The sequence below is a fragment of the Aquila chrysaetos genome, chromosome 3 (genome assembly GCF_900496995.4).
Source record: "Aquila chrysaetos chrysaetos chromosome 3, bAquChr1.4, whole genome shotgun sequence".
NCBI classification, from domain to species: Eukaryota; Metazoa; Chordata; class Aves; order Accipitriformes; family Accipitridae; genus Aquila; species Aquila chrysaetos.
The window spans coordinates 15,576,608-15,599,415 of NC_044006.1; the positions used below are offsets into that span (position 1 = coordinate 15,576,608).

At 44.5% G+C, this 22,808-nt stretch overlaps 1 long non-coding RNA gene across 2 annotated transcripts in view; it reads right to left on the minus strand.

Moving 5' to 3' along the window:
• Positions 1-200: 200 nt before the first annotated feature.
• Positions 201-22,808, minus strand: part of LOC115339742 — a 29,035-nt gene continuing 6,427 nt past the window's right edge. The window contains exons 2-5 of one of the 2 annotated variants that reach the window (XR_005932122.1): positions 18,881-19,221; positions 17,306-17,311; positions 14,892-14,896; positions 201-212 (exon numbers count right to left, since the gene is read on the minus strand). This is a non-coding gene — a long non-coding RNA (uncharacterized LOC115339742). Of the gene's footprint in view, positions 213-14,891; positions 14,897-17,305; positions 17,312-18,880; positions 19,404-22,808 lie in introns of those variants that run through there. The other variant, XR_003922818.2, reaches the window with a different exon arrangement.

Consider the following 22,808-nt stretch of genomic DNA (forward strand, 5'->3'; position numbering starts at 1 on the left):
AGTGTCCTTACAACCCTGCTCACATAGTCTGCAAATTATTCTGGTGACTGTGTTAAGCCAATTTATTTTCCCAAAAGCAAAGTTTCTGTTTTCTAAAAAGAAACTTTCTGGGTTTATCTAACTCCTTTTAAGCCTGGACAAAATCAAAACAAAGTGTCATCCTGCAATAGTCAGTGTTCAGCTGGTGACCAAATATCATTAAACACCTGAAACTTAAATGATCTAAACTCTTCTGCTTGATTCAGCCCAGAAACCTGAATATGAAATTCCTATATCCCACATTAAAGCTCTTAAGACAAAATACTTGGCAATTTCAGGCTACTCCTTCCTGCATGTTCATGTCTGGCACAGTACTATGTCAGCAAAACATTATTTTTTGTTTGCTTGTTTAATTTTGGGTGTGAAATATTCCTGAGCAGATGCACAGCCTTCTGATACAATATTCTGTTACCTGAGATCTGTACATATATACATACACATACACTTCTGAATCTGTATCCAGGCTATATTCAAAACTCAAATCAGGGAGAATTTATTATAAAAAGAAAAAAAAAAAATTTTGTTTGCCACTTTCTAGTAGAGATCTGATTGGATCCATCTGAGGGTTTTCCATTAAATCTTTTCCACTGAGTAGATACCAGTTACTGAAACCAAAACTTTTCAAGGGAGAGGGACATTCTCAATTAGCTTTTTCAATCACATTTACTGCAATATAGTGTGAAATCATAAAAATATTGTATTTCAATATTTTCTAAGCAAAAATATCTGCTTTTACTTTTTGAACATGATGAATTTTATAAGGCAGCAATTACAAAAAACTAATTTAAACCTTCTATTTAACCATTTATTAACAATTAACCATTTATTTAACCATCTATTTAATCAACTATTTTAAAAAATTTAACAAACCTGAGTGAAGAGATCTTTCTCAAGCTTCAACTTGCAGGAAAGCTGATGATTTTGGGTGTTACTCATGATTCAGAGGGCCATTTGCTGTTTTTGAAAATGCAGAAAGTCCCATGGGATAACATGTCCCAGACAGCTCTGGCAGTTACTGGTAAGGAACTCTAGATCTTGCAAAAATCATTAGAGGTTTCGTGTTCCCCTTTTCACTCCAGCAAGTAAAATCAACCACTGTACAGATGGGGCTGGTACCTGTTGTTTTCATAACCACAACTATTCCCTGACTCTGAAAGAACATTACTTAACCCACCAGGAAATTAACTGAGCTAGTGCATCAGTCTTGTTTTACACATTGCATTTGGCCAAATACTACCCAAAAAATTCTCTTTGCACACCGACTGCTGTTGTGAACAGATGCACTGGTGCATGGGCATGGGTGTTTGTGCACAGCTGGTGTGCAGCGATACGAACAACCCTGCTAGCAGGGACCTGGGCCATGCTTTTGTCACACCCCATACATTAAAGGACGAGCAGTGTCTGTGGCTGGTGGCATCTGCCACTGGTTTATATTCTGCATTAAATGCAAAACTGGGCATCCTGGACAAGTTTCAAAGCTCCCTCTGGACACAAAATTGTAGGTCATCCTCAACCTATTTTGCTGACCCATGAGACAAATTGCATTTTTATTAAATCAAGCCTTCAAGGAACACCTTCCCTGACTTGACAGTGAGTAGTTAGTCTGGCTTGCAGCAAATAATTGTGGAGTGACAGGCATCTGACAGTGATTTCTCAATGCCTGGGCTGCAGTTTTCTCTTCTTTTCCTCGGCAGGTTGCAGACCAGCAGCAGGATGTTGGTGTGTGCTTCAGGGAGGGAATTTCTGATTTTACTCCTAGCCTTTCCTCAGAAAACATTTCTTGATAGCAGAGCTACAAGATGTGGAAAGAAGTAGACCTTGGCTGTAAGGAGAAAGAGCTGCCTGCTCTGCACGGCATGGAAACAAGATTTGATTAGCCAATAATATTAGGAAACTTGATATGTTTACAAAATATGAGTGAAGAAATGCTTGAGAAATTAATACATTCAGTAGGTGAACATAAAACCTCAGTGGAAAGTGGGATTCTCTGAGCTTTCTCTGGCGGTCCTGTGACTCCAGACCACATTACAAGCAAAAGAACCAACAAGGAAACAGGCTGATGCTTTGATGGAAAAGTGCTGCATTGAGGCCAGTAGTAAAAGTTATGTTAGTTCTGCCTCTTGACTCCTGCTCAGGAACATCTGCAATTTTCCATAATAATTTCTAAGATGGCAATCTAAGCAAAAGTAATGTTAATTAGGCCCTCTCTACTATTGCACTAACCCGATATTGATGGTTCTCTGTCTACTACCATTGCTAACGGTCAATTTTGCAACATCCTGCTGGTAAGTTTGGTCATGCCAATAAATCTTCGTTCAAGTGGGAATGCCTTGGGCCCAGGAGCTGGAGGATCCCCCACCACAGTCAGTGATTTCACTCTGAGGTTCCCAACTATCTCTTAAAGCATTGGGAAAGCTGGTCAGGGAAACCCTGTGCCTTGAAGGTAGAAAGCACCGAGTCTTCTGCTGGAAGATGCTGCAGGTTTGTGCAGTGTAACCTAGTATCTAACCACAGTGAGTTATTTCATAATCTAAATAGGTTTTTGCAGGTAGAAAGATTTAACTTTATTTGCAATGTAGAAGTCTCTCAAAACCTCAAGAGATGCTCTGAGTGATCTTAGTAAAGTTTGAGTATTGGGCTATCTCAGATGACTACTTCATAGACTAAGCCAGCAGGCAAAGGAATGCAAAAGCCAGTAGGAAACAAAGGTGAGGTCAGGGAAGACCTGGAGCTTGTTTCTGCAGAGGGAGAGCTGGGACCACTGTAAAAGAGCAGCAAGGCTGCAGCAGGTAAAACAGTCCCTAACCCTGCCAGTCCTGCCTGTTGCTGGGCTTCTGTCACAGGCAGGAGTTGGGGTTGGGAATCACTGAGCCTCTGCTATTGCTGAAGGTTTCCTGTTCAAGTGAGCCCCCAGTACAAGAGAAATCCATTTTTCACATTACCTGCAGGGGAAAGATAGAGAAACGAACAAACAAAAAAAAGGATGGGGCTGGTAAAGCTTGCTTAGATGTCATGAAACAGAAGTGATGAAAGAGCCAGAAGTGAAAACAGGATGGTGACGGGCTGGTGCTCAGCTGTGTGATTCCTCCCTCCCTCCCTCCACCCCGCTGCTGGTGTGAGGGTGGAGGATACTCCAGTTCCCATGTGCTGAAAGTGCAGGCACTGCTGCCACCCATCACGTCTCCTCAGGGAAAGCTGTCCCTCCTCATCAGCTCCAATGCAAAGACCTTGCTGGGGGCACAGGGATGAAGAGCAGGGACTTTGCAAAAGCTGCTGTCCCCAGAGTCCTGACCTGAGGGTCTGAAGAAGGCGGTGCTACCAAAAAAACCACACACACATTAAGATCTCAACCTTCCCTAAGGAATTCAACAGCAATTATGCTGACTAGCCTGCAAACATGGGGCCAGAGAAACACCCATGCCATGGGTGGCATGAGAATACACCAAGAAGTTCGGACTGCCTGGCATCCAGGTCTGCCAGACATTGCCCCCTTCAGTGGCAGCTCTCTTAGGTAACCTTTATCCCTGTGTTCACAGTATTGGCAACCCCAGGTATCCAAAACCTCTTCACTTGGATGTGACTCAGCTTTGCTGTCCCTCACATGCTTCTTTTTAGTTATCTTCTTCTTGCTTATCCCACCAGTAATGACTCCAAACCATTGCAACATACCTCCGAGTGCAGATGCTCTTCCCATGCAGCATGTGCCTAAACCAAAGACAGATTAACCTGTTAATAGCCAGTCTTGAAGGACTCTTCCACATTTTCGTCCCCTCTCTGGGTTACCGGACCCACCAGCTATGCATGCTTTCAAGGCCAGATACCATAGGAGACATGGTAGAATAAGAGGCAGGAGAACTCCAGGGTAACCCATGGAGGTTTTCAGCTGCAGACATGGTTAGGGGTCTTTCTGGTGTTTCTGCAAGTTTATGAGACTGGTAGCACTAGCCAGAAATTTCGTCTTGGGGCGATAAGAACTGACGGATGTTTTGCATCCTGGGTGTACAAAAAGAGTTAACATCCCCTCATCCTGGCATGAACCGTAGCTCTAATTCCCTTTTCTGCTAGGATCAATAGGGTGCAATTCCAGCTAGTAACATCCATGGAGGACAAGCAGGAACTTAGTATTTCAAGATGAAACCTTAGGAAAAAAAAATGCTCCATCCTTAAGGCACCCTCTTGATTGTTATCATCAGATTCATTTCCATTTCAGTTCAAAACAGAACTGCTTAGAGCCAAATCTTCACAATATCTAGATCTATGGACCAACAGGGAATGGGAAAGAGTAGTGCTTATGCTGGAACTGCATAACACACCAGAGACATGCCTTGTGGCCGTAGTCCAGGATGGAAACATCAACGCTTCATCCACAACAACCCCAACAGTATGATTGGGCTGACTAGTACAGCCCCCACGGGGAAGAGGCAATAAAGCCACCACTGAAAGAGGATGAAGAGGATTTGTCATGCTGAGCAAGTGCTATAAAGGTTTTTATTGCCACTTGTTGGGGAAATGCCTCACTCTTGACAGTGATGGAGTCTTTCTGAGCTGAAGATATTTATCCACAGGGATAAATCAGGACTTATTTTACTGAAGAGCTGGGGCCTGATCTCAGAGCACAAAGCAACTGAGTGCTCCCAGGGTTCCTCTCACGTCAGCTCAAAACCACCTCAGCCCCCAGCCAAGGGGCTCTGCAGGGGAAACAGCAGTGCAGCAGGGGGTGTCCTCGTGCTTGCAAGGCTCCAGGGGCAGGTCCACTGCCTTGAGGCCAGAATGGGGCAAAGACGGGAGCACTTCAGTTCACATCACACCAGCTGCTTGCACTTCACTTGCTCTTTATTTACTACAAATGCAAAGCACACAGGAGCCTCCATCTTGGCCAAGAGGAACAGCTGCTCCTTTGCACCCAGAGCTCAGGAAGAGGAGCCAGGCTGGTCCCATCCAGACGGGTCAGTCCCACCAAGCCAGGCTGGTCCCATCAAGTCGGTCCCACTGGGGCAGACTTGTCCCACACAAACGCACTGTCATCTCTGCTCTTTAGAAAAGGCTAGTTTAGGAGCAAGATGAGAAATCATGGGCCAGAGCCACTGTGGAGTCTGAGGCTGCTTTTGCTTGAGTGTACTGATGTCAAGTTACTCATTGTACATCTTAACAATGTAGGTAAGACCGGGATCAGGCCCAGAGGAGCTCCATCGTCCTCCTCCCTCCCTTCCCTTGCCCCATTTTGGGGCTGATACCAAACCTGCTGAAAGGCAGCAAGTGGCAAATGCAGAAGTGCTGAATTGCAGCTTGAAAAATGACAGAGAATGATTATTGCTGTCCAGGAGCGGATTAATACATCAGCCCAATGCAAGACTCATATTTCGGGCAAAGTACTTTCATACAGGCAAGAATCTACATCAATTTTCTCAGCTACTTGATTCATAGAAAAACAGTGCTGAAGAAACAAGGAAAAAAAAGTAAAATAAAGGCTCAGAGGATACTTTATCAGATATTATACTAATGTGTGGCAAGGTACCAGTGGCAGGAAGAAGCTGATTCTCAGGGCATGTTAACAAAAAACATCAAGCTGATGCAGAAGATCTGTTGCTTATTTTCTCCTTTCTAAACTGCCTCTCCTCAGACCATTAGGAAAGGTGAGGGATCCAGTCCAGCACTTTGCCTAATAGGAAGAGGGGAGAAAAGGTCTGTTAAAGCTTGGATGGTGTGCTGCTACTCAGCCAGAGTGAGTGTGATGGATGGGGTGGTTGCTCAGCATCAGGCAGGGTGCAAAAGGGCCTCAGTAACATCTATTAAAGCAATCCATTTTCCCAGGCTCATCTGGCACTCACTCTTTGTCACCACACTTGTTACCTTTTCCTGATGGTAAATGCTTGGGAACTTCAAGGTATTTGAACAGTCAGAGACGACAAATCCCTACTAAGAAGAAAGTGTAAAACAGCAGGGGAAACATGTTGGCTTCATCCTGAGTGAACATTAAATACACTTCACATTTGTCTAAGGAGACAGTTAATGGGAAAACGGGCTCTTTAATTGAACAGGCTGAGAGTTTCACGCAGCTGCATATAACAAACGTGCAGGAGAAAGCCATTTTTCTATGCAGGGATCCTAGCCTGGGTGAAGCAGGAGGGAGCGTTTCTTCCAGGGAATTAAGAGCAAATGCCAGTGGCTGGTGAGGACAATCCAACGCGATGCTATTCCCAATGGGGCTCTATTTAGAGGAACAGAAAGGGGCCTTGGATCAGGCATTCAGCCTAAAACTGGCCTAAGGCAACATAAAAGTAGCAGGTTGTTTTGTTGTGTTTTACAGTCATCTTGAAGCCCGGGGCATGCCAACTGGTATATTCAACTTGTCTAGGTCATCCAAGCCCTCTGCGGAGCAGGTTTTTTCATGCTGAGTGACTCACTGACAGCATTACTCACCAGGAAGCTGATGTATCTCTGCAACATACACTCGTGTCAGTGTTGCACCTTCTGCCAGTCCCAATGCGCTTGGCAAGAAGCAGTTCATTTGATTTCATGATCCCTCTAACAGATAGCTTAGTATTACACTAGCCCCTCTACACCTGCGGCTGGCTCCTCAGCTGGACTAGTCCCTCCTGAATCAGTACCTCTCATCAGCCTCTGAAGTACAAGGTATCGACAACTGTTGCAATAAGGTGCCAGCCACTGTAGCCAAGAAAATACTCAAAAATTGTGTATGAGTTTTATAAAATGTATTTTCCCTGACACATGATGCATGCTGTACATGTCCATTTGCAGTTACATCAATTTTCCCATCTCCCCTTGAATCTTCCCTCCCCATGCACAATCCTTCAAACTCACTCTCCTGCAGCACAACCTCTTCACAGTCTAAAGAGCATCTAAGATCCTGGGATTAACCTGAATATTATTTTCCTTTACTTACTAGAAATGTTGTTCAGGCACAGAATTCAGACATGGAAATCTATTACTTCTCCAGGGTGTACAGCAGAGGGTGGTGGGACCAGCGACACAGCCAGAGCAGTGCACCTGCTTTTATTATTATCATGCTAATTAATAACATGATAATTAAATGAAGAAAGCCCATTACTGGAGTATCAAGGGAAGGGGCAGAGGTAGGAATGTAGTAAGAGAAGGGTTGAAGGAGTGTCCTCTGTTGTCCTTTTCCCTCTGATTCCCATCACACCTCTGTCTTAAAAGCAGTGGCTTTTCCCTTGCTTCCCAAGGGAGGCTGTTAAAGAGCTTCCCTTGTATGTCAAGCAAACTCTTCATTTGCAACTAAAATTTATACTTAACCAGTTTGTTCTTGTTTTGTAGCTAAAAATCACCTCTCCTCCATGAGGCTTTATGTCCCCCACAAACAGTAGCCTCCTCTCTTCTCCACAAGCATTTATGGCTAAACAGGCTGCATGAGCATCCCCTCCCTCAGTGGCCTCTTCTTCCCCTGTATCCTCACCACTCCTCTCCATGCCTGCAAACATAGAACACCTAAGTCTGTGCAGAAATCCAGCAGTGACGTGCACTTCACTAGGCTGTGAGGACAGTGGCAGCCACCAGGGACAGCCAGGCAGTTGGTGGGGCTCAAGCCCTGAGCAAGGATGCCTGGAAGGAGCTGGCATCAGCAGGGTCCAAGCAGCTACTCCAGGTCATTTGTTTGAAAGGTAGGATTTGCTTGAGCATGCATGGAGACAAACCAAATGATACTAGCTCATTGCAGCTGCCTCTGGACAGGTGCCAGGAGACAGCATCATACCTGGGTGCCAAAATGACATTGTGGTCATGCTAACAGGCTTTAGGACCCTTCTCCTCAGCAAATACTGCCTCGGCGCTTCCATGCTATGCCAGGGCAGGTTTCCAGGGGCAGTATCTCCTATTAGTGGTAGCACGGATCTTTTTTCCATCTCTTCTCTCCCCCCCCCCCCTCTTCCTCCACTCTTTGGTTTACCTGGAAGCTGGGAACATCCTCAGCTGCCCCTGTCCAGCAGTAGAAAGGCAGCTGACAGGTTTTCTATCACGTCAGGGGGCTGGATCGCTAATTCCCAGAGCAGCATCGCAAACAGAAACCCTCATCAATGTTAAGAAATTCTCTCAGTCTTTGTGCATTTGTTAAGTGCATTTATTTAGCAAAGGGGCAGACATATGCAGCAGGTCTGAGGTTTGAAAGGCCACAGGGAGCTCTCTCTCTGGCTCGCCTTGCCCTGTTAACTGTGTTATCCCAATAACTGCTGAACATACACAGATACCATAACTGTCCCAGTTTGAATTAGTGTTGCCCCACTGCCAGACTGTCAGCAAGATCAGGAGATCTCCCATGAAAACTCTGACTTGGTGGACTGGCTATACAGATGCATTCAAAGGAGCTCTGCTTCTTCACAGCCCAGATAGTGTTGGACCACACTAAACACCTTTCAAGGTCCTTGATATTCCTTTCTTATCCCAGTACTGAACTGGAAAGCCAATTCCAGTCAGATGATGAATGGCCAAGGACCAGTCCTCCCAGTCTTCCACGCAGGATGTCCCAGGAGAAGGAGGAAGCCACTTACCCAGGAGGAGGAGGAGAAGCCTTTGTTACAGAAGTGAAAAGTCATTGCAATGAGAAAAGAAAAGCTGGTACTTTAGTCCCTGCTGTGATCACACTCTGCCTGGCTGACTCAGTGCTGTGCAGATTTTCCTAGTGGGGAGTGAGAAGGTTTCTATAAGTCCATGAAACTCCAGCCAGAACCAGTCTGGGGAACGGCTGTAGCTGCCAGGGACATGCGCCGCAGCTCAGTTGACCATGTCTCTGCTGCAAGACAGGTGGTACCTCAAGTAGATGTTCATGACCTGACTCAAGGACTGTATATCTCTTAATTTCCATCAAAGATAAAAAAAGTATAGGACACTAGGCATAAGAGTTAAATAAGTATGTTCTGCTTCATCTTTAACCTAAGACTGGGTGTATTGTTCCCACTAATAGAGGGAGAAGAACAATTAACCTTAGAGAGTATTAACATGTTGAATGTGCAATGTAATACAGATTTGTATGGCAAATCGCTTTATAAGACTCCAGTGAAGTGAGACTGGGTTTTCCAAGGTATTTGCAATGCTAATGCTTGGCAATGTCACGTATCTGGTGATACTGCATGACAGGGAGGGCTATGGGTACAATGTTAACCAAAGCAAGAAGAATTATTAAATATGATATAAGGTACATAGCAAATAAATAATTTACAAATGCGTATATGATGTACATGGTTCAGGAATTTAAGAAAGATTTTTCTTAAAGGGTGTGTTGTTCTCCTGGGAAGACATCTCTGATCTCTCTTACTTGTCTTGTTTCTATTAAGTCAAAGGGGTTGTGACTTTGACAATAAGCTGTCAGGATTTGCTTGTTAGAAGATGTAATATTAATAAGAAAGAATATTAAATGTGTGTCTTGTTGCTTTTGCTGTTGAGGTAATAAAATACTTCCTTAATAACCATTCTGTGACTGTTTGGAAGGATGGAGCTTGTTAAGGGAAAGGTATTTAAATACCTTGTCTTTACTCAACAGTACATACTCCACCACTACTAAATCCATGGATTCAGTAAGGTTCAAAATTCACTGTTTTCTGATGTTTAGTGGTCTATGTGCAACATGACAGAAGCTGCCAGTCCAGGACCTATCAGACAAGTGTCCACACAATGCAGTCCACAACAAACTCTGGCAGCCATGATGAAGCCACAGGCCAGGGAAGGAGTTCGTTGAAGAAGCTCCATGCTGCTGCTCGTGGTGAACAGAATTTGCAAACTTTAGAGTTAGCTGGGAATTTTCCAACAGACCATGTCTTCAGTGAAAAAGGTCAATTCTTCAACACTGAAAGGGAGTGCAGACTCCCCTGTAACAAACCAGCTCAGCAGCCGTATTTTCCAGGGCTTACAGGTTTATATCTCCTTGGCAGACCATGCTGATCACTGGAATTCTGTGGGCCCTGGCAGACCTGTCTCTAAACACCAATTTCTGGGTCAAGACTCCCAGTCTGTCCAGTGTTGAGCAGTCTCTCCGGGAGACTGTCCTGGAGCTGGATCTACCAGAGCTTCTAGGCTAAGCAGGATGCCAGAAACCCAGGTTTCACCTCCCAAACCTCCACCACTCTCTTTGCAGGAGCCTGGGCTCCAGGAAAGTTGGGGAGCCTCAAGAAAAAGTTTTAAAAAATAAGAAATTAAATGTCTGTTTTAATATTTGTAAAACCACCTAACGAAAGGTTTCTCCCTCCTAAAGAGGGAGTGTTCTTTCTACTTTATAATACAGATATCTTTTAAGTTATTTTAGAAGAGGAATTCCTATCTCCAGTCAGCCACGGTGGTTGTAAAGACATCAGTCTCAATGGACATTCCCTGGGAATTTTCACCAGCACTAGTTTCCACAAATCAATTCAAACCCCATTGAAATCAACTGGCATTCAGTATAATATAATTCTGATCTTTCCTTAAAGAGGAAATCAAGTTTTACAATTATTAGGAAAAGCCAGCCTCTTCCATCCCACTATTTACTTCCTTCTTGTCCTTCCCCACACAGAACTGGAGTCATCCAGGAAGTGTTAATTATTTGTTTTATGTATTCCCTTATCCCTTTCCTACATTAGTGGTAAATTGTATTTAAATGGCATTTTCTTCAGCACTGTTATCACAAATGCGCTTTAAAGCAGTTTGGCATGCCCTGTTTCCAGAGACGTTCTGAGAAACAATTTATGACTCCACACAAGTGACTGGTATCGTGGCTCTGTTCATGCTTTACTAAACTAATATCTGCAGCTAAAAAAGAAAAGAACCCGCTCCCACAGACATCCCCAGCTGGTCGCATTCACAGATCTGGAGATTCATGAACCAGTGAATGCTCCCAATTTGCTAAGCAGATGAATTTGAATGAGCGTGCAGAAGTTCACCCCATAAACTGGGTAATGGGAGCCAGTTATTGTGCTTCATGCAGTAAATGCCCCCAATTTGCTGCCACATGAAAATAGCTCAAACCTTTCATTGCATTTGCACAGAAGAATAGAGTTGTGTGAACTCCAGTCACTGGTGACGCAAAAGTTTTTGTCCATATGCGGCTGTTTTGCAGCTTCATACCAGTGACTCTAATAGCCAGTTTTGCTGGTCTTTTCAAATCACTACAATTTGTGTGTGCTATTTAATGAGAGCGTCAGTAAGCCCTCCTCCAGCACTGACCTCCACTTTCCATCTGCCCAGGTTCCCCAGTCACGGCCAGTGTTGAGAGACAAAGATGCTGAGGCAAATACAGATAATGATGCTCAAAATTCTAGGTCCCATTTCTTTTCAGAAGGGTCATCTTTTGTTCATGTGGGGTGTGAAATTAGAAAATTATGCTCTCCAAGTATCCTTCTCCAAGGCATAAAGGAACAGCCTGGGCCATTTCTGAGTGTAGCTCATAACCTTCTGATCCTTCCTCTCATTTTAGCAGCATAAAATATTTGTAGTTCCTGTCCCAAACCACTGTGTAGGAAGACAAAATAGAGTTAAGAGCTGTAATTTTCCAGAACATGGGCTCTTTAGAGCTGTTCAATACAGGGACACATCAGAATCTCCCTGGAAAGGAAGAAGGCATCGAAAAATGGTGATATTTTTCCTTTATATTTTCTTCCAGCTTGCAGTGGTGCACGACACAGCTGAGCACGATGGGTTGCACTGGCCTGGCCTCACATCTCAGACTTGGCAACGTGTCTTAGACATGCTACATGCAGAAATGTGGCTAAACACTGCTTTTAATTAGAAAAAAAAAAATGGTCCACGAGATTGTTTTTGAAAATGGTCTTCAGTGTTGCACAATTTCAGCTCCCTCTGATTCATGAAGGAACCCTGGCTCACTGATGTCTACCCATTAAAAACTGGCTGGATTCAGGCAGTTGTGGTACAGAAAAAATAGAAAGCAAGACACAGAATAGAGAAATAAATCCAGACAGATCCACCTTAGTCCCGCTTTTAGCTTTATTCACTCCTATCTGTAATATGTTTCACCAGGCAGGCTTGACAATAGACCACTGAGCCAAAGTCATGTTTCACAGTCCATCCCTGCTACTAAAAGATGGAAGGAAAGAGATAAATATTGGCGAATAGAAAGCAAAGGCAGAGACACAGAAGAAGGGAGGGCAGGAGAGCTTGGCTTGGCGTGTGAAGTAAATATGGATGAAGAAGAAGTTTTCTCTCCCTGAACAACAAGCAGTAGAGTTTTGGGCCAGTAATTTTCTCCTTCTCACTGTCTACACTGCATTTTAGAAAAGCTTAATTTACTGACTGCTTACATGGTTTCTCACACCAACACACTGGAGGTTGGATCGAGGGTGCCCAAGTGCACCCAGAAAGAAAACCACGAATGAAGGTGGTTCTTGAGGGAGTGCTTGGAGTGTGGACAGCCTTCAGTACACCACATTTGCCCTGGTCACCTTGGTATGCTCCTCCTGCCTTGGCAGCCAGTCAAAGGTGGGTGAGATCTTCCAAGGTCCTTCCTAAAACCACTGGGTGCCACCAGGGAAGACAATTTATCCAGGCAGCTTGTGATCAGCTATTTATAAGTACACGATGGATGTGTAGAGCTGTTCATGGATGCACAGCAAACATCAGCCCTCTACCCTGTCCTGAAGGCAGATCTTAATGACCCAAATTGTCAAAACCAGCTTTTTGAGGTGGAAACTAGGCCATAACATCACCCTGCTGTGGTCTGGGCTCTGTGCAGGGGACATGCCAGGCTGCCTGTGCAGGCAGAGGGCTGCAATGGGCACAGGAGCAGAGTGCTCTGCTTGAGCTGCCTTTTCACGTCACCGGCAGGTCAGAGGAACCAAAATCCAGACTGGTCTAGGGAGAATTTTTTTTAAAAAGAGCCACCTAGCTTTGTTTGAATGTCATGTTTCATTTAATCCAGAGTAAAACATTTCATTTTGATCTTTGAGGATGTGGGGTGCTGATGAAATGGCAGAAACTTTTAAAATGAAAATTATTTTCAAAAGGAAAAATCTCAGATCTTTGAATCTGAAGACACAGGAATGACATTTTCATCTTGGGAGATTTCCCCTGCCCCCCTTCGTTTTCCTGCTAATGCACATCTTATAAAGCCAGAAATTATATCACAGAATATTTCAGTATTGCTAAATTTGCATTCTTTGTCAGGAAAACACTTCTAATCAAGAAGGAGGGGCTCTTCAGGTGAGACATGTCCTGGTCTCTTGCAACATTTTCTGGCAGAACAACTTCCTTGCTCCCACTGCTGAATGCACTTGCTCAGCCATCAGTGATTGAAACATAGGCTGAAAAACTCCCCGTCTCAAACTCCTCAGATGTCCTCACCTATAGACAGTGCTGCAGCTCTGCCTATACGTGATATTTGAGGTGAAATCCTGGTTCTCTGCACTCAGTGACAGAAAAGCTGCTTAACACAACTCAGCTTTCACTATTTCTCCCACCACAAAGGCACACGAGAATCACAGCTTCCCTTTTAAAAATAAATAAATAAATAAATAAATAAATAGAAATAGGTTTCTAGGCCTGATGATAGGCTATAAAGAACATTTTTCAGCATGACAATCATGATGTCATCCAACAACAAGGCTACGTATTTTTTACCACAGCCTCTCAGGAATTTTTCCAAGGTCTGCTTAGCATCCTCTCTGTGCAAAAGAACAGGAGCAGCCCACCGCAACTCATCCCAAAGAAATGAGGACAGTGACAAGAAACATGGGAAATAGCTGAGAAGCCTGGTAAAAATGTAGTGACAGGCTGGTGATTTTGAAACTGGTCTTTTCCTTTTGGAAAGTCCTTCTTATGATGTCTCTGCTGTGGCCTGCACATTAATAGTCCATTAATCCTTTAGAAAGGACTCAATCATTTGCTATTAGACTTCGGGCTGAGTTTTCCAAAGAGCTCTGCCCATCAGCTGCACATGGAACAGCTTTCAGCTGTGGATATTGACCCTTATAATTTATCTTCAAGATCTTGGTATTTTAAACCTATACTACCAAAACAGAAACAATGCTGAACGCACCTACATTTATCTCCCTGCTATGCTCTAGCCCCATTACACCATTCAACACATTCTAACAGCGCTAATTAGTTAGAAACCCAGTTTAAGTGGTATATTATAAGGTTACATGCAGAAATTTCTGTCCTGGGCTGAACACTTAGTAAATGTGTTTTGTGGTACTCAAAGTCTTGCCCTTTGTCTAATATCCATGGTCATTTTAAATTGGTACAACCTTCTTACATGTTTTCAGCCTACAGTAAGAAAACTCTCAAAGGAGAATGCGTTCCCTTTCCAAGCAGAACGCTTCCTTTGTGACAGCAGGTACATTTTCACGATTATCCATAATTTGCAGGAAACTTATCATTTTCATAAAAACTCAGCAGAAATAAAAATGTGCAGGGGGAACAAATATAGATGCATCGTTATTCAAAATGTTCCTACTTGCAGTTCTCATATGCCTGCCTGGTTCTATTTCCAAACTTGCTATTTGTTTTCTTCCTTGTTTGCTTCTTTGGGATATTTCAACATGCCATACCAGCTTGAACCCAGAACCCCAAAAATATCCAAAAAATGATCAATAATTTTGGAGGAGAAAGTGGGAAAAAACAAACAAACAAACAAAAAACACAAGGAAAGTTCAGAGTTTGAACTCCAGTGATGATGGAGGTTTTTTCTTATTTTAGGCAAATAATCTGTAACATCACTAATTTGAATGAATTTGATATTCAGGGAGCACAGGCTTGTTTCAAAGGCTTTTCGGTGGACGCTGGATCTTTGTTGAAAATCTGGGAAAGTAAAAGCACAAGCGCTACTGCAAAGGTAAGGGTGGCAAGTACAGGCTGCTTTATTCCCCCTGAAATAAACACCTGTGTCCTTCTCCCACATTTTCTCTGCCTGGAGTTCCCACCACCAATTCTCCTTTTTCCAACCGCTACTGGCACAATTGACCCCTCAGAATTTCTGTTTAAGGAGAAAAGCAATCATGGTTAGAAGAAGCAGTTCATGTCAGCAATGCTTGCTGCCTCATCCCTACCCATGGGCACAGGAAGCCACTTCTCCACACTGTTATTCCCTATTATAAGCAGTGAAGTCAGTTATTTCCACCTGCACCATTCCTAGCAACTTCAGAGCGTGACAGGAAGAAGACAACAGTCATAGTTCAAAAGCACCTTGACTTCATATATTTCTCTGTGCCTACAGCAGGGAGGAGTTTGGTCACATCTTAAGATAACGCTGTGCAGTGTCCAATGTACTATTAGCACTTTCACAGAAACAGCTCACAGTGATGGTTTTAAAAACATTTTTGCAAGAAATTAACTCGATGTAACTCCTACACATCGTTTCTGTACCCTCTCCAGCAGTGTGGACCTTCTTGAGAGCACAAGTAAACCCTCCCAAAAGCCCAGCAAGCAGGTCTTAGAAGGTCACCTCCTGTCCTTTAGGACTGGAGGTGGCAGGGGGGGATTTAATACATTCGGTTTGGGAAATCTCTTTATTGCTTATTATATTTGAGGTTGCCCTGTGTAGACTGAACACAGTGGGAAGTCTCTGTTTTCCTCCTTGTTGCAATTATTCCACTCTTCACCATTTCTCTGTCTCAATCCTGTCTCATTTCAAAACAGAAGTAGAATGAAATTAATTTCATTATTCTACTTCACACTATTAGGTGTTAACTTCAGAAGCAGCCTGGGATATTCAAAGCAAATCACAAAGTGCTAGAGAGGGAGTTATTGCTGCTTCCGCTGAAGGGTCAGATCTGAGAGCAAGCAAGGACCTCGGCATCCCAGCAGGTCCCCAAGGCTTGTGTTGCAGCAGGGCAGCAGTCACCCTTGTCTGCTCCATCTCTGATCACCAACACTTGCCTGGAGCTTTCCAAGCCCACCCAGTGCATCTCTAACCACACACAGTCTAGCCCCATCCCATTGCTCTGGCCACTTGTTTTTCACAAAAATCCCACTGGCAAAGGAGATGTGTTTGCTCATGGATAGCTTTTCCCAGGGCTCTCATCACCATGGTAACCACACGATTCACCAACATTACTAGAAGTAGCCTTACCACAGCTAGAGACCAGTGCCATAACCTTCCAACACAGGGCAACCAGCAGCTCTGTAAGAAGCAGGATGAGCTCCTGCCTTGGTGCAGCCCCAGGCAAGTGCCTGAAGCCCAGGGTCACCCTGGGACTCTGGGAGCATCACTGCACAGCAGCAAAGGCTGCCTCTTGCCTGCCTCCATCCCCATTCCCATTCACCCTTCATTTGCCCCTATCCTCTGTTGCAGCCATCCATCCTCTAATCCAGCCATACCCTAAAGTGACCACCCATTTTAGGAATATGTGACAGCAACTGCCACCCTCAGGGTCTAAAATACATTCAGCTTTCTACAAGGAAATGGCAGCAGAGCTAGGCATTGCCAGGGGAATACATCCCAGGCAGACCTGTACAAACAGATCCATGCATCTATAGAGACCAGTTTGCCAGTCTGCATTGAGCCAATTGGTGGGAGTCACCTGGTTTCTGCAAGGGAACATTGACTCTGACCAGGACTACTGAAATCCAACTTTAAGAAAGCTCTTCCCTTAAAAAAACTGAAAGAAAGAAATGTGTAAACAAAGCGCTTTCAGATGCAGAGAAAAAAAGAAATCGTGACTATAAAAAAAAATAGAAAGGCAGAAAGCAGTTAAAACACATGCAAAACGCATTATGGCATGAAGTTGCCAAGTGACTATAGTCATTTTCAAGCTTTTTAAACGTTCAGATTCATCATTTCAGGACACACAGGCTGGCTGAGCAACAGCTGACAGAATGGGTTATGGGAGCAGCAAGGCCTGAACATGCAATTTCCCTGCCTGGGTGAGGACACTGCACGGCCACACCACCCTTGCCTGCGCTACTGTACCTGCTGACTGGTGTCACCACTCAACCCAAGTGCACATCTGGGCCAGGTGAATACGTAAGATGCTATGAGCTTGTGTTTGGTGTCCCAAACATATAGGATGTGTTTTCCAGCTCTGCAATGCCACAGATCCTGTCCCACATGCACGGTGGGTGATTCACCAGGTGGCTGGACCTCCAAGCCACCTACCAGTTGTCACACACACCATTGCCACTCCATGTCTTCTGGAAAGGAGCTGCAAGTGCAGCCCTGGCATCCAGACTTACACTTTCCCCTTAGGCCACCCTCAGGACCAATTCTGCACCAGGCTCTGCAGAGCAGTGGTGGCAGCAACTTGCAATCCCACTTGGTGTGATCCATGCTGCAGACGCTTGGAGTGTAAAGCTTCCCCTGCAGTTCATATACTAATAGCTCTGCAGAATTAGCAGTGGAGCTCATTTCAAAGGGGAAATCTTATAATATAAGGGGTGTGACCACAGCAGTTTGACTGTCAATTCCATGGAAAGATTTAAGCAATTACTTTATAGCAGTGCTACATACAGGGCTAGAAAGCACCTGATCATTGGCTTATAGCAAGAGGAATGAACTGGCAAGCAAATTGCCATCCAACCTACTGCCCAATCTTATATCAAAGGTATTTCTGGCTACGTATGAGGACTGCAGGCTAAGAAATTTAAATGTTAAGCTGCAGATACCTCCTTGCAATGCTTCAGCCAGTCCCAGCTACAGAGATCTCTAGTTGGCAGAGCACTCTCTAGAAAGTTCTGGGGTTCTAGAAGATGCTTATTCAAAGTTGCTCAAATGTGGTAACTTCCTAGACTTTCTGGTTTGTGCAGCAATGGGGAAATGCTTCTCATAAAGGCAAAACCCTCTGTAGGAGCAGCAGATTGGGAGCAGACACACATCACAGCAGCCTCTGACTGTGCTCCAAGCATAGAGCGTTGGACCTGAGTGCCAGGGGAGAGTTAAAGAATTCAGACACCTAATAAGCAATCATTTAGGTACTCTCTGTGCAGCAATACTTTGTTTTAGGTGGCTTGAATTGTAATTCATAATCCAAGTCACCTGCAAGTCAAGTAATCTCAGTGAGTGGCACAAAGAAAATACTGAACTGAACAGCTGTGCTGAATTACCCTCTGTAGCAAGACATTACAGGAAAAAAATATCAAGACAGCTTTAGCAAGGTGACATTAGTATAATAGGAAATTCTTTTGTTACAATAACAAATTACAGTAATTGTGCCTGGCATGCCTTTAAATAAAACTCATATAGCAGCTTTATATATCAATAAATAGTAATAAGCATCTTCAAGCATTAGTGGACACATCCCACTATTGAAAAGTGGTATTAGCTGCCTAATGCAATCCCAATAGTATCTCGTTTTACAGCAGAAAATTCTGCATCAAAAGCAGCCAGTGGTGAAGATGTTTCTCCTTGTTTTAGAATAAGGGTTTCTTCAAAGTTTTCCACCTTCCTCAGTTTTTTGTCTCTCTTTTCTCTGTTGCACATTTGCAGCAGCAAGCTTCAGTCGAGGAAGAGAATCCCACCAGGACTTTTTACAGTCAATGAAGAGAAACAGGTGATTTAGTGCAGCAATCGTAACTGGGTCCTCTGACCCATCTTCCAAAGTGACTTGTGCCTCTTGAGCCCGAGGTGAGCCTTAGCTGCCAGGACTGCATCTCCCAGGTGTTGGGCTGAAGAACCGAGTGGTGGATGCTGTGGAGAAATCCTCTTTGCCTGCAGAAGAATGACAGCCTGGAATGGTGGCACAGAGAGACAGGAGCTGTGGTCCAGCAAAGATGGACACCAGGAGGAAGCTCTGAAGACCTGAATTCATTTCCCCGAAGGTGTCACGCTGAGTGTCGGTAACTGTTAGCAATCTGTTCTCATCTCATCTGGTTTAGAAGATGCATATGAGAGTAAGAGCCATAGTTCTTCCTGTAGTCCTCAAGGTCAAACATGTCTAAGTTTGTTGCGTACAGGAGTGTAAGAGACTGTGTTGGACTATATTTGTCTCGACATTGCTGACCATTTGCTAGCCTCAGCATCCTGTTGCTGTGGGGGAGTAGGCGCTGAAGGCCCTGAAGAAACCACCATATCCGCCTGAAGCTAGCAGTCTCTGTGGAAATGGCTGGACTCTTCGGAAAAACTGCGTACTCCTCCCTTGAAAAAGGAACTGAAAGGAACTGCAAGCGATTGAAAATCAGTGCTTGGAACTGGGACTTTGCCATCGTCTGTCTGCTGGAACCTGGAACTTGGACCTCCATCACCTGCACCAAGACCGAGCCAACAGGATGTTGCTGGCTTCATGGTGGTGGTAACTAGTCTTGCTGCATCTCTCCTGTTTTCTTGCTTATGACTGCCTCTCCTTTTCCTTTCTTCTTCCCTCTGTCCTGTCACTATTACCAGTTGTTATACGAAATAAAACTTGTAAGGTTGTACGGCATCTGACCTCGTTTGTGTCTTAATCTCGCTCTTGGGATCGTTTAAGAACCCTCCCCGATATTGGATCAGGACAAGGAGTGACAAGGTGAAGAGCTGGCTTTAAGGCAGCTACACTTCCACCCATCACATTTAAGGACCACAGGGCTGTCCAGTCTCCACAGCTTGTTCGCTTGTTGGCTTTTCTGCCAACAGTGCCAGGTGTGACACTGCTTTCAATATCCCCAGCTCATTTCACCAAGGCCCTCTGCACTGCTGGCAGACAATACAGAGGGGATTTTAGACACTGCTGGCCCGGGAGCAGTTTCATACTCCATTACCAATGTCCTCTGCTCCATGCTTACAAGTGCCATGGTAGGAAAAGGAAGAAATTTTGCTAAATAAAATTTCTGGTCTCTTTATCAGTACCTTAAAATAAATATCAATATTGCTCAGGTTTAGTTGGGTTGGGTTTTTTTGGAAAGGCTGTAATCAACCTTATTTAAATCAGTTTGGTCTTTTGCCTCATGGCATCACCTCGGAACTTGTTCTGTAATGTAGAGGATGATTTTATGAGAGATGTACGGGCAGACACCTTGGATTCTTTCAGTTTTCATTAGTTTGATTCCTTCCAGGCAAGAAAAGGCTGTAATAATGTGATAAAATGAGGGAAGTGGTGACATTTAATATCATAAAAGAGCACAGAGCGGGGCTTGGTGTTTTTAAGTGTCACCAGCACATTTTTCGGAGACAGCCCAGCCCTGGGAATCAGAGCACTGAAATAATTTAATCTGTGCATGATAAAAGGAATCACTAGAAATAATTCACTCCTTGTCTTATTGCATATAGACTAATTTGGGAGCTCATTATTTATTTGGCAAGTATTTAGCATAACAAATCAATTTCTAGTGACACCTCAGATGAGGTAATTTATACTGAAAGTCAAAAGAAGATGAAAAAAGGAAGATTAATCTTTGTTATTTTATAAGCAGACTGTTTGGGTCCCAGTGTGCTATCTAGTGCTGGCAGCAGAAAGGACAGAGGGGGCTGTGACACTGCCTGGCATGGCAACGTGCCTCCCCAGCTCTACCTGCTCTTCAGCCCTTTACCAAAGCCCATCTGTGCTCCAGGGTACTGGGGAGCTGGATGGATGGTACTGGCTCGGATGCCAGATACAGCAGTGAGGCATTATGTGAGTTGAGCTATACATCCCCATAGGAAAACTCAACTCTCTTATTTGGACACACTCTCTTTTCACCTGCTGCCACAAGCACCCGAGACAAAACCATCTGAACAAACCTGCCAAGGAAGGAGCAAAGATACAACTCATGGGAAGATGAGCATGTCCTCAACTTGCATCATTTTGTATGTCCTTTCCTGTTTCTGGTTGTAGGAATCAGATGAACAAAAATGCTCTTCCACAAGCATAACGTTGGTTTAAGAAAATTTTGATGGAGACTAAAAGGCTTTGCATTAGGCGAAATTCAGATGTCTTCCAAATTTGGCTCAGTAATGCAGGAGAGGAGTGATTTCTCAAGCACAGATCCTCACTAGATTTTTGTATAAGCTTGCACAGAACCATGGCAAAGGGACAAAAGAGGAAGGGTGTCCTAGTTTCAGCTGGGATAGAGTTAACTGTCTTCCTAGCAGCTGGTACGGTGCTATGTTTTGAGTTCAGTATGTGAAGAATGTTGATAACACTGATGTTTTCAGTTGTTGCTAAGTAGTGTTTAGACTAATGTCAAGGATTTTTCAGCTTCTCATGCCCAGCCAGCGAGAAAGCTGGAGGGGCACAAGAAGTTGGCACAGGACACAGCCAGGGCAGCTGACCCAAACTGGCCAACGGGGTATTCCATACCATGTGACGTCCCATCTAGTATAGGAACTGGGAAGTGGGGGGGGAATCGCTGCTCGGGGACTAGTGGGGTGCCGGTCGGTGGGTGGTGAGCAATTGCACCGCACATCATTTGTACATTCCAATCCTTTCATTATTGCTGTTGTCATTTTATTAGTGTTATCATTATTAGTTTCTTCTTTTCTGTTCTATTAAACCGTTCTTATCTCAACCCGTGGGTTTTGCTTCTTTTTCCCAATTTTCTCCGCCATCCCACTGGGTGGGGGGGGGGAGTGAGTGAGCGGCCGCATGGTGCTTAGTTGCTGGCTGGGGTTAAACCACGGCAAAGGGTCAATGACTTCCATGAACGTAGCAGCAAATATGTTTGAGTTTCATTGGCTTCTGCTGCTGCTGCCAGGCCAAAGAGGGAGTGCAAATCTATGGTGCACTAGCTAGAAGGAGCCTGAGAAAACTGGAAGAGAAAGAGGAAAGGAGGAGGGAGTTTGGGGAAAGCAGTGGCCAATCAGAAAAATGCTCAAGCAGTAAAGCTCAAGTAGAAGCATGACCAGCAGGTAGAGGGAGGTGATTCTGCCCCTCTACTCCGCTCTCGTGAGACCCCGCCTGCAGTACTGCATTCAGCTCTGGGGCCACCAACATGGGAAGGACATGGACCTGTTGGAGTGAGTCCAGAGGAGGCAACCAAAATGATCAGAGGGCTGGAACACCTCTCCTATGGAGACAGGCTGAGAGAGTTGTGGTTGTTCAGCCTGGAGAAGAGAAGGCTCTGGGAAGACCTTATAGCAGCCTTCCAGTACCTAAAGGGGGCCTATAAGAAAGCCGGAGAGGCACTTTTTACAAGGGCATGTAGTGATAGGACAAGGGGTAATGCCTTTAAACTGAAAGAAGGCAGATCTAGATTACATGTAGGGAAGAAGTTCTTCTCCACTTACTGTGAGAGTGTTGAGACACTGGACCAGGTTGCCCAGAGAAGTTGTGGCTGCCCCATCCCTGGAAGTATTCAAGGCCAGGTTGGATGGGGCTTGGAGAAACCTGGTCTAGTGGAAGGTGTCCCTGCCATGGCAGGGGGGTTGGAACTAGGTGATCTTTAAGGTCCCTTCCAACCCAAACCATTCTATGATTCTGATTCTATACCCTGCAAGCTGGAAGGGGGTAGGATGTGTCCTGGGTGTCCTGACACAGCTTTGTGTCTGTGCATCTGCTGCTGTGTTTTTCATTGCAAGGAGTCCTGAGCAGCTGCAAGCAGGCAATAATGGAGCATTCGGAGACACGTATTCCCTGTCTGTCCTTGCCACACAAGCCTGGCTGAGTGCACAGAGAAGGGCTCAGATCCTTGGCCAAAGCACTACATCAGAGAGGACCAATTCAGCAGCCCATTCGGCTGTGATATTATAGGCAAGAGTGAGCAATGGGTTTTTTTGACGAGTTATAGTCAATCCAATGAAAGTCAGGTTTGCAAAAGGATCAGTGCCACTTGGATTTGCATGGCATTGGCAAAATGAGAAAGTGTTTGAAACTAAAACTTTTTGGGCCAATATTTTCTAGTGAAAACTTCTTCCTTTTTGTTTTAGGTTGATATTTTCAAATTAAAAAGAGGAACACTCCAAAATAAGACAAAATTTCTTGTTAATGGGA